We start from the raw sequence: 11,572 nt of genomic DNA on the forward strand, positions 1-11,572 counted from the left end.
GGCTTGGACTCTGTGTGAGCCACAAACCTTTGTTATCATTCCTTTCTATTCTATCCTTAGCCAGCCTTCTGATGAAATCTTTTCTTCTATTCTTTTAGTATAGTTTTAATGTAATACATATCATAAAATAATAAATCAGCCTCCTGAAACATGGAGTCAGATCCTCGGAAAATCCTAAGGAAAGAATTTTCCATAAAAGATGTCTGTGACAGGACACGGCCTCAGGCTCCTGTCCCTCACATCCCAGAGGGCTGGGAGCTGGGATGCTGTGCCAGCGTGGCCTCAGGCCCCTCTCTGTCCGTGTGGGATCTGGATCATTCACCCGCAGGGAGCAGCCCTGGGCTGGGGCACTGTCCCCTGGTTGGGTTTGACAGGAAGAGAGCAGGTGCCAGCCAGGAGGGCAGGATCAGCATCTGGAGCAATTCAACTTGAAATTAATTACATAAATTATGTAATGAGAAAAGATGAGCTGAATTAGTGTTCCAGCATGAACTGGGAGAGCAAGAGCAGAGCCCAAGCTTCAAGCTGCACATCCCTGCCCAGCTCATGGTGGATTCACTGGTGTCAGAACTCAGTGCATCCTGCTGGGGGTCCAGAGTTGCCAGGACCCCACAGGGGGGCTCAGAGACCCTGGCACACAGCCCAGAGCACCTGGGCATTTGATTGTGACCCTTGGAGCCAATTACCAGCTTTGCGTGAGGACCTGAAAGCCACACAGGTTTGAATGGTGTAATAATAAAATATTCACAGGATGAAAATGTAGATTTTAGGATTTTTGGTGTGGGAGTTATGGGGACAAGATGGAGGAACTTGGGCATGTCCAGCCTTTCTTCTTCTTCTTCTTGGTCTCCATTTTCTGCAGTGATGTTGGCACTTTGGGATTGGGCTAGAGTAGAAGTGCACTGTCTAACACAGGTGATGGGTATTGGGAATTAAGTGTAAATATGTTATATGTAGTTTGTAGTATAAAAGGACAACACAGAGTGCCTGTGGCTGCCCTGCTGAGCAGACCTCGGCTGGGCAGAAAGAAAATTTTCTAGATAAGAAACAATAAACAACCTCAAGACCGAAAAGTAAAGAGTCCAGACTCGTTCTTCAGTTGTGCAGGCCAAAGCAGAGACACCCTGCACATCTTGGGGCACTGGGAAATGCCTCAGCTTCCAGGGAGGGAACTGGTGTGTGCAGCACTGCTGGGGTCCCTCTAGCACTGGGGTGACCCCAGCATGGCAGTGCCAGCCCCAGCAGGGCTCTGGCTCAGCTGGATCAGGGCTGACCTTGGGCTCTGCCCGCGGGGCAGCCGAGTGGAAAGCTGGAACCATCATTTTCCAAAGAGACTGCAGGTAAAAGAGCCTCAGGGACAATCTTTTGTCAGCTCCTGAGACTTGATTAACTGCCTTAATTCCACATGATTAATGGCTCTCAGATCTCGGGGAGGCCGAGTCTCCCCGCACATGCTGGGACTGGAGAGGCTCCTTCCCAAAGCTCCTGCGGCTGCTCCAGAGACAATTCCCTGTTTCTGTCATTGTCCTTCCTTCTGCCCCAGAGCCACATTCTCTGTCACTGCCATTCCCCTTCCTTCTGCTCCAGAGCCACATTCCCTGTCTGCCCTTCTTTGTGCTCCAGGGCCACATTCCCTCTCTGTCCTTCCCATTCCTTCTGCCCCAGAGCCACATTCCCTGTCTCTGTCATTGTCCTCCTGCTCCAGAGCCACGTTCCTTGTCTGTCATTGTCCTTCCTTCTGCTCCAGAGCCAATTCCTTGTCTGCCATTCCTTCTGCTCCAGAGCCACACGCCCTGTCTCTGCCATTCTCATTCCTCCTGCTCTCCCCTGGGAATGAGTGCAGGCTGTGAGCACGGTGCTCAGGGCATGGCTGTGCTTCCATGTCCCTGTGTCCCTCAGCAGTGCTGGCAGGGCACTGTCCCTGCTCTGCTGCCACCCTGCCCCTGGTGCTCCTCAGAGCCACAAAGGAGCCTTGGGTGCCCCTGAGCTGGCACTGCTGGGGCACCTCCAGTTCCTGTCAGTTCTGGGCTCCTCATGGCAAAGAGAGACCTGGAGGGGCTGCAGAATCCCTGAGGAGCTGGGCAGGGCTCACCTGGAGCAAAGGAGGCTCAGGGGCCCTTGTGGCTCTGCACAGCTCCTGCCAGGAGGGCACAGCCGGGAGGTCGGGCTCTGCTCCAGGGAACAGGGACAGGAGCAGAGGGAACGGCCTCAGGCTGGGCCGGGGCAGCTCAGGGTGGGCACAGCAGGAATTTCCCCACGGAAAGGGGGCTCAGGCCTTGGCACTGCCCAGGGAGGGTTGCAGTGCCCATCCCTGGAGGTGGCACTGAGAGCTCTGGGCTGGGGACAGGTGGGCATTGGGCACAGCTGGGACTCTGATCTTGGAGCTCATTCCCAACCCCACGGATCCTGGGATTCTGTGACACTTGAGAGACCTGTGACACAGCAGAACTCAGCAGAACCCTGCTGCCCACTGGGGCAAGAATCAAACCCATCCCACTGTCCAGGGATCATCACTCAGGGATGCTCCTGAGGGAAGCCCAGGCAGATCCTCCCAGCCCTGCAATGTAAAACTGTGCCCAGAACAGAGATGGGAGGAGCACAGGAGAGGAAGGAAGCCTGGGCCTCGTGCCTCACAGGACCTGCTGCTGCAGACATGTTCTCCAGATGGTTCCACAGCTCTTGGCAAATGTGGGCATGCTGAACGTTTGGGCTAGTTATCACAAACAAGGCTAAATTAATGTACTGGAGGAGCAGGAGGTGGTGGAGCACACGTGTTCCACACAGGCCCCACCGACAGCGATTGAGAGATGGGATTCCTGGTGCAAGCAAGAAGCCAATTTGTGATTTCCACAGCTCACCTTATATCCTCTCACAGCTTATGTTTCTCAGCAACATTGCCTAACCACAGTCTTGAATGATTGCCTTAAAACAAAGCAAAAAGTTCCTTTCCTTTCCTTTCCTTTCCTTTCCTTTCCTTTCCTTTCCTTTCCTTTCCTTTCCTTTCCTTTCCTTTCCTTTCCTTTCCTTTCCTTTCCTTTCCTTTCCTTTCCTTTCCTTTCCTTTCCTTTCCTTTCCTTTCCTTTCCTGAAATTTCCTGAAATTTCCTGAAATTTCCTTTCCTGAAATTTCCTTTCCTTTCCTGAAATTTCCTTTCCTGAAATTTCCTTTCCTTTCCTGAAATTTCCTTTCCTTTCCTTTCCTGAAATTTCCTTTCCTTTCCTGAAATTTCCTTTCCTGAAATTTCCTTTCCTGAAATTTCCTTTCCTGAAATTTCCTTTCCTTTCCTGAAATTTCCTTTCCTTTCCTGAAATTTCCTTTCCTGAAATTTCCTTTCCTTTCCTGAGATTTCCTTTCCTTTCCTGAGATTTCCTTTCCTTTCCTGAAATTTCCTTTCCTGAAATTTCCTTTCCTGAAATTTCCTGAAATTTCCTTTCCTTTTCTCTTCCTTTCTCTGTTTCTCCCAGGGCTTTTGGCCCACCAAGGTCAAGATGTCCAAATCATTCATTACCTCTGCAGAATTTTTTGCTGCCCCCCGCCCCCCATACCCTACAGCAGCCCTCAGAGACCCTCTGGTAGCTGAACCATTCATACTTAATCATTAATCATTTTAATCATTAATCATTAATATCACCTGGCACAGGTTAAACCAGTGGGGACTCCAGCAAAAACCCACAGCATTTTTGCCAGCACTGGACCAAGGATTCACCCCATTCCTGCCCTGCTTAATGGAATGCAAGGGCTGTGCATCTCCAGGATCTATAAATAAACTGCCAGGGCTGATTTGCTGCTCCTGTGCTCAATGGTGGGGAATTGCATCCTGGATTTTCTGGGGCAGGCAGTTGTGACCGTGTTCACAGGGGTCTGAGGATGAGGGAAGAGACGAGGCTCTGACTCCATGTTTCAGAAGGCTGATTTATTATTTCATGATACACATTAGATTAAAACTATACTAAAAGAATAGAAGAAAGGATTTCATCAGAAGGCCACCTAAGAATAGAAAAGAAAGAATGATAACAAAGGTTTGTGGCTTGGACAGAGAGCCCGAGCCAGCTGAGTGTGATTGGCCATTAATTAGAAACATCCAACATGGGCCAATCCCAGATGCACCTGTTGCATTCCACAGCAGCAGATAACCATTGTTAAGCTATAACCTTCCTAATATCTCGCTAGATAAACTTTTCTGCAGCTTAGGGAGTTATTCTAGACAAGCATTAATACACAGACCATTGTTCTATTTGTCCTTGCTTTCCTACAGTTTAAATAATTTCTCTGCTGACCAATCTCACGGCTGCTGCTTGGCTCTGCTCACAGTTCTGCTGTCTCTAGAGCCTACATTTTGCAGCTGTCCCAAACCCCTCTGATTTTGTAGATTCCCACAGATACTACCAGATTTAGGGAAGTTAGCTGGTGCTCCTCACTGTAGGAACCTTTTCAGTGCTATAAACTGGACAAGGTTTACATTTTCTGTGCCAGGTCAGTCCCAAGTTGATCCTTCTGGAACACTTTCCCCACAATAAGCAGGTTACTGCAGGATTCCCATCCCTGGCAGTGCCCAAGGCCAGGCTGGACAGGGCTTGGAGCAGCCTGGGACAGTGGGAGGTGTCCCTGCCATGGCAGGGGTGGCACTGGGTGGGATTTGAGATCCTTCCAACCCAAACCAGTCTGGGATTCCATTTCTAAAAACGATTGCAGAGAATAAATCAAGGGAAGGCGAAGGCAGGGTGGGTGTGGGAGCTGCAGGTGCTGGGTGCTGCCCACACTCAGGGTTTGCATCCAGGGCTCTTCCAGCAGTAAATTGAGCATTACCTTGTGCCATTCCCAAACGCCCTCCTGTTTTCCAGGCAACGTGGAGCTCACAGAGACGCCTGGGAATGTCCATTCACAGCCTGGAGTGCTCACAGGCTTTTTATGATCCTTGTTTCATCATGGATTTTAGTGCCAGCCCAAATTAAATTCATGTTGCAATATGTATTTATTTCTCAGCTTCTTAACAGAACAATTTGGAAACATCCCAGGGCCTTTAAACAACAAAAGTGTTTTTCCTTTATGGCAAAAAAATGGCTTTTTGCTTTCATTTTCCCAGGGAGAGCAGCCAGCAAAGGCCCCCCTCCAGCTTGCACAACGATGGATTTTTCCAGACAAAACTTCAGCAGTTTAGCACTCCCAAGCTGTCATTGTCACACCACAGTCAGTTAATTACATTTATAATTCCAGAAACATGGGTGGTAGAAATTGAATCTCAAGCAAAAGACTCTGTCTCCCAGACAGTGGGCAAATAAAACTTTGCTTATCTCACTGTAATTTCATGATACACAGCATGGGGTGGTGAAAAATCCCTCAATAATGGAACTGATCACTAACAGCGAGTGCTGCACTTTTTCTTCCTTTCATTTTTATCATATTTTCACAAGGTTGTGAAAGGCTCCAGCTGAGGGAAGCTCCCCATTCCCTCTCCCCACACCACAAACCAACCTGTGCCTCCTGTCACCGTCACATTTCCTGAAAATTCCCTTTGCCCAGGATTTTCTCCTGGGAAGCTGAGAAGCCTCAGAGAAAAAGGAAAACAATAATTATCTCATTTGCTTCTCCTTAATGGCTTATTTATTTGTTAATTACTGTTTTTGCTGTATGTGAGGAAGAAAAGCAAGAAATGTGTTTGAAATCTGTAACAACATGTACTCCCTGTAACCCTGCATGGAAGTTCTGCCAGGAGAAGACTGAGTTGGGAACGTTGGAATCCCTGAGGCTGGAAAAGAGCTCCTAGATCAGAGTCCCAGCTGTGCCCAATGCCCTGCCCAGCTCCTCAGGGATTCTGCAGCCCCTTCCAGCTCCCTCAGCTTCTCCTCCTCATCTCCTGAACAGGGTCATGAATTCCCTTTTGTCAAACCTTCCCACTCTTTGTGACTTCAGAGAGGAGAAGCCTGAAATTTCCTTAAATTCTAACAACAGGGGAGAGGTTCAGCTCTACAGCCCAGGCTGGTGTCCTTGATGGTTTCAGTTGGAGACTGAAACCTACAGAATTTTAATCCCCTGGGATAATCCATCACTGAGCTTCTCCTTGCAGTGCCAAGAGCAAACGCCACCCATGTGACTCTGGAACCCCATAAATCCCAAATACAAACACACTCTGGAACCCCACAAATCCAAAATGCAAACACACTCTGGAGCCCCATAAATCCAAAATGCAAACACACTCTGGAGCCCCATAAATCCAAAATGCAAATACACTCTGGAACCCCATAAATCCAAAATGCAAACACATTCTGGAACCCCATAAATCCAAAATGCAAACACATTCTGGAACCCCATAAATCCAAAATGCAAACACACTCTGGAACCCCATAAATCCCAAATACAAACACACTCTGGAACCCCATAAATCCAAAATGCAAACACACTCTGGAGCCCCATAAATCCAAAATGCAAACACACTCTGGAACCCCATAAATCCAAAATGCAAACATACTCTGGAGCCCCATAAATCCAAAATGCAAACACATCTGGAACCCCATAAATCCAAAATGCAAACACATCTGGAACCCCATAAATCCAAAATGCAAACACATCCACGTGGCCTCCACGTCCCTGTTCATGCCCCGTACTTTGCCCAAGAACCCATCAATTTAAAACCTTGTTTGCAGGGACTCCTTGCAGGAATCTGAACGTGTTCCCTCTCCCTTCCCTTGGAATTAGTATGCCACTGTGAGGATCAAGGCCATTTGCAGGAATATAAAATATTCAATTAATAAGGCTCTGGAATTTTTAATCACGCCATTGAAATGCTAAGGAGTGCATTAACATTTCTTATTCCCCATAAAGGATGGATCTCAGCTCTGTGCCTGTTCCAGAGCAGCCCTGTGAGCTCCAGGTGGGGTTTTGGGCTCCTTCCTGAACCAGTGCTAAAAGGCAGCATTAATGCAGATTAGGCTAAATCTCATCACACTGGAGGAACACTCCAGGAGAGAATGAAATTACCAACTGCTCTTGCTTTAAAGAGCTGAGGGAACACTTTTTTCCCCATTTCCAGCTAGCAGGGAGTTACAGGGAGTCTTTCCAGCAGGGGCTTAGGCCTTGGTGAAGAAAAACAAACCAAGAAAAGCAGAGGGCTTTGCCTTAAGCACTGTCCTGTTTTACACCATTTCAGCTCAGGGCTCGCTCAGATGCACAAGTTTGATCTGTTTGTTCTTTCTGAGGTGATTTCTCTTCCATGAATGGGAACACTGCAATTTCACTGCTGGAAAATGACCACCAGAGAAAAATCCTCTTCAAAACAGCCCTAATTATGAGCCACAAGAATTTTTTTATTTCCTTTATTACTTCTGCATAACTTCTTGCCAAATCTTGGGGCAGGTTATGGCCCTGGGAGAACACCTCACCTTGCAGGGAGATAATTTCAGCCTCTGGTGGTTTAACCCCAGCTCATTACCCTCACTCTGGATTCAAATCACTCCCAGCTCCTGGGAGGGAACTGAGCTCTATCCCAGCCCAAACCAGGGCACTCCATCATCACAGTGTGCTGTCTATTAATAACAGGCACAACAATCTGTCTTTAAAGAAAAATCAGCCTTGCAACCAATGGAGATTACTCAAAGAGATCACTTAGCAAAAACATTCAAAAGATAAGGGAAGTTACAGAGATGAGTGAAAATAAAACTTTGCCAATAAGGGAAAAGACAACAAGGATGTTTTAAAAGAATTAACAGGTGAAATGATTGTAATAGCTTGGATCTTTTATTGGGAATCAATGCAGTAACTCTTAGAGAATACATAAAACAAATACTTATCTTTTGTGGTCATAAGGGAAATATTCATTTTTGATGATAGCAACCGATTATTTTCTACTCAATCCCTGTTTAAATAAGATTATTAACTGACCACAACCTGAACTTGTGAGCAGCCCCAAAAGCTCCAGAATGTTTACTGGGACTGACTAGCCAGGCAGCACCAGGCAGGCTGGCAGTGAGGGAGCAGATTAATTACCAGGATGCTGATTGCATTTCAGAAAAACCATTACCTGGATGCTGACAGCAACGGATGGCAGAGATGGGGTCTCCATGGCTGGCACACACCAAGCTGTTCAGAGGTTCCAAAAGCTCAGAATTCATCCCTTTTCAGTACAGCTAAAAACAGCACTGCCCACAACACCGACGTTCCTTGGTAACATTGCTCCATCCACCACAGCTTTGCACAAACCTGCACAGGTTTTGCATTTTCTGCATGCAAACACGCCTTGATGCTCCCCAGGGTTCTGCCTGCAGAGCCTCGTGGCCTGCTGGGTTTGTGCTGGTGTTTGCAGGGTCCCAGGATGAGGGAAGAGACGAGGATCTGACTCCATGCTTCAGAAGGCTGATTTATTATTTTATGATATATATTATATTAAAAGAAAATGATGTATTAAAACTATACTAAAAGAATAGAAGAAAGGATTTCATGGGATGGGATGGGAAAAGGAAAAGGAAGATAAAACCTTGTGACTGCTCGCAGCCTCGACACAGGTGGCTGTCATTGGTCATGAAGTAAAAACAATTTCACACGCTGGGTAAACAATTCTCCAAATCACACCCCAAAGCAGCAGAACAGGGAGAAGCTGAAGTTTCTCAGCTTCTCAGGAAAAAAAGATCCTAATGAAAGGATTTTTCATAAAATATGTGTGTGACATTTAACTACAAAAGTACATCTAGCACACTATTAAAATGTTTGCACAGCACTACTAATCAATACAACAAAATACACGCAGTAAATATCTGCGCAGAGCCATGTAATGTGCATTTTTCACAGTGTCCTGTGGCGACATTTGCCCACGGCTGCTCCAGCTCTGCCCCCGAGCAGCCCAGGTGGAGCAGGACGGCGCCAGGGATGGACGGACAGACGGACGGACGGAGGGATGGATGTGGATGGACGGACAGACGGACGGACGGAGGGATGGATGTGGATGGACGGACAGACGGACGGACGGAGGGACGGATGTGGATGGACGGACAGACGGACGGACGGAGGGATGGATGTGGATGGACGGACAGACAGATGGACGGAGGGAGGGATGTGGATGGACGGACAGACGGATGGACGGAGGGATGGATGTGGATGGACGGACAGACGGATGGACGGAGGGAGGGATGTGGATGGACGGACAGACGGATGGACGGAGGGATGGATGCGGATGGACGGACAGACGGACGGACGGAGGGACGGATGTGGAAGGCAGCTCCTGCCACCTCGTGGGCACAGCGCTCCTCTCCCACCGCGCCTCCTTCCCTCTGGATCAGCCTCAGCTTCCCCCTGGGACGCAGAAATGTTCCCTCACGTGAAAAAATATTTATTTTATGAATGGCTTTTCAGAAATATTCAAATGAATATTATATGTGTTATGTCGGAAAGTTACGCTGTGTTAGTTTTTTTAGTAGTGTGTTAAATACAGTTTTACGTTATAACAAAATGCTAAAATAGAAACCATGCTAGGTAAGATACTTTTTCTAAAGAGAGGACTCACACCAGATAGCGGCCACAGGACACCTGAATCTCTCAGAGAAAGAGAATTTGTTGCTCCATTATCAGCACAAACGAACTTCTTCCTGCCTGCTCAGCCCTGGAGACGCCGTCAGGATCCAGAGGAAGAAGCTGACACTGCCCAGCCAGAATCCTGGGTTTGAATGGAATTTATGCATCATGGATGAGCTGTATGAATATGCAACAGGCTGCTGCTTTTAAGGGTTAATCCTCTGTTAACGTGGGGCCTTTTTTGGGCTTCTTTTGCCCAGAAAGAGGTACCAGGACTGTCCATTACTCTTTGTTTTTATTGTCTCATATTGTCCTAATCTCAATTGTCCAAAATTTTTATTACTCTAATTATATTACTATTTTTATGACCATTTTATTACCATTAAACTCTTAAAAGTTTCAAAAACAAGTGATTGGCATTTTTCACTCCTCACAAGGGGAACCCCATCCTGAGCACATCTGCTTGTAATAATTCATTGTTTTTAATTCATTTTTTTTTAATTCATTATTTTTCTGCTATCCCTAAAGCACAACCTCCTTTCCCACTCTCTCCTTCCACCCCCTGAGCTGCTGGCTGAGAACATAAATAATCCTAACCCAGAGGAGGAAAAGCAGAAATAAGAATAAAACACCGTAAGCACAGTGTGGGGTGTTCTGTCAGCCTGAGATACAATGAAACCCAGCAGGAAAAGGTGTCCTCAGGTTTAATGAAGATTATTCTGTATTTCTGCATTTTAAAGTCACTAATAAACCTAACCTATATATGTATAAATGTATGAAATAGAAGTATTTTCTTCCAGCTGCCCCAAACAAAAGAAACATTTTGGGTATTGCTTCCAGACATGCAATGAATTGATTTAAGATCCCCAAATGCTGAATATACATTTATTCTTATATCTCTATATTTAATATATATAATTTACAGGATTGATTAATTGACAAGACTTGTCAAAGGAACATGCCAAAAAGAAAACCAGGGAAAAACCTTAAATATTTCCATGCAAAAACACATAAAAACAGCATGCAAGGGGGGTTGGGGGTTTTTCCCCAGTTTTACCCCACACCACAGATCTCACTGAGGTGGCTGGGCTGTACAATGCACACCACAGACTTCTGGGGTTGAACTTCTGCACCTCCACTGGGAGCTAAAGAGCAGAAGTCTGGAAGGGGGGCTGGGAAAACTCCTTACAGTGCAATCATCCTTGCCCCATAATTAATTCTTCTTTTTCCATGAAGGTTTCGATTGGCATCAGCCACCTTCCCAAAGAGGAGCAGCAGGACTCACTCCCAGTTCTAGGGCCTTTCTGGGAACTGCTGAGCTCCACGTGGATAAACCCCAGGAAAATTCACTTTTCTCCTTTTAAACCCACAGCACGAGCAGCTGATGAGGCTGACAAGTCACTCGGAGGCTTTGAGCTGAATTTGCATTTATTGTCTCCAGGTTTGCCTGCTCTGCCCCAGAACCACCCACACTCAAAAATCAAATTAACTCTTTTATCCTCAACAGCTTTTCCCGCTTAGTCTGGATCATTCTTTCTTCTCTGAACAATGGGCCTGATTCTCTCCCTTTGTGGAACAAACAGCAAACAAGTTAAAAACGACTCAAAAATGTCATTTATGAAAAAAAAATAATTTGAGTATTTCTGTCAGAGGGGAAATTTAGACGGGATGTTGGGAATTGGGAATTCCTGGCTGGGCTGGGATTGCCAGAGCAGCTGTGGCTGCCCCTGGATCCCTGGCAGTGCCCAAGGCCAGGCTGGACACTGGGGCACCCTGGGACAGTGGGAGGTGTCCCTGCCATGGCAGGGCTGGCACTGGGTGGGGTTTGAGGTCCCTTCTAACCCCAGCAAATCTGGGATTCCACTGGGGAAGCTCCACTGGCATCAGGTAACGCAAACAAGAGGGGACCTGCTCAGCCACGCTGACCAAGCTTGGGAATTCTAACAAAACTTGTAGGGATTTCACAGCTGCCCAAATCACACCCACAGATCTCACACACCCATTTGTTCCTGGAAAGAAGGGATTTCTCCTCACTTGACTTCCTGTGGATTCTTTTGTTCCTGAAAGAGAGCAC

This window comes from Melospiza georgiana, chromosome 6, assembly GCF_028018845.1.
Source record: "Melospiza georgiana isolate bMelGeo1 chromosome 6, bMelGeo1.pri, whole genome shotgun sequence".
Lineage (NCBI taxonomy): Eukaryota > Metazoa > Chordata > Aves > Passeriformes > Passerellidae > Melospiza > Melospiza georgiana.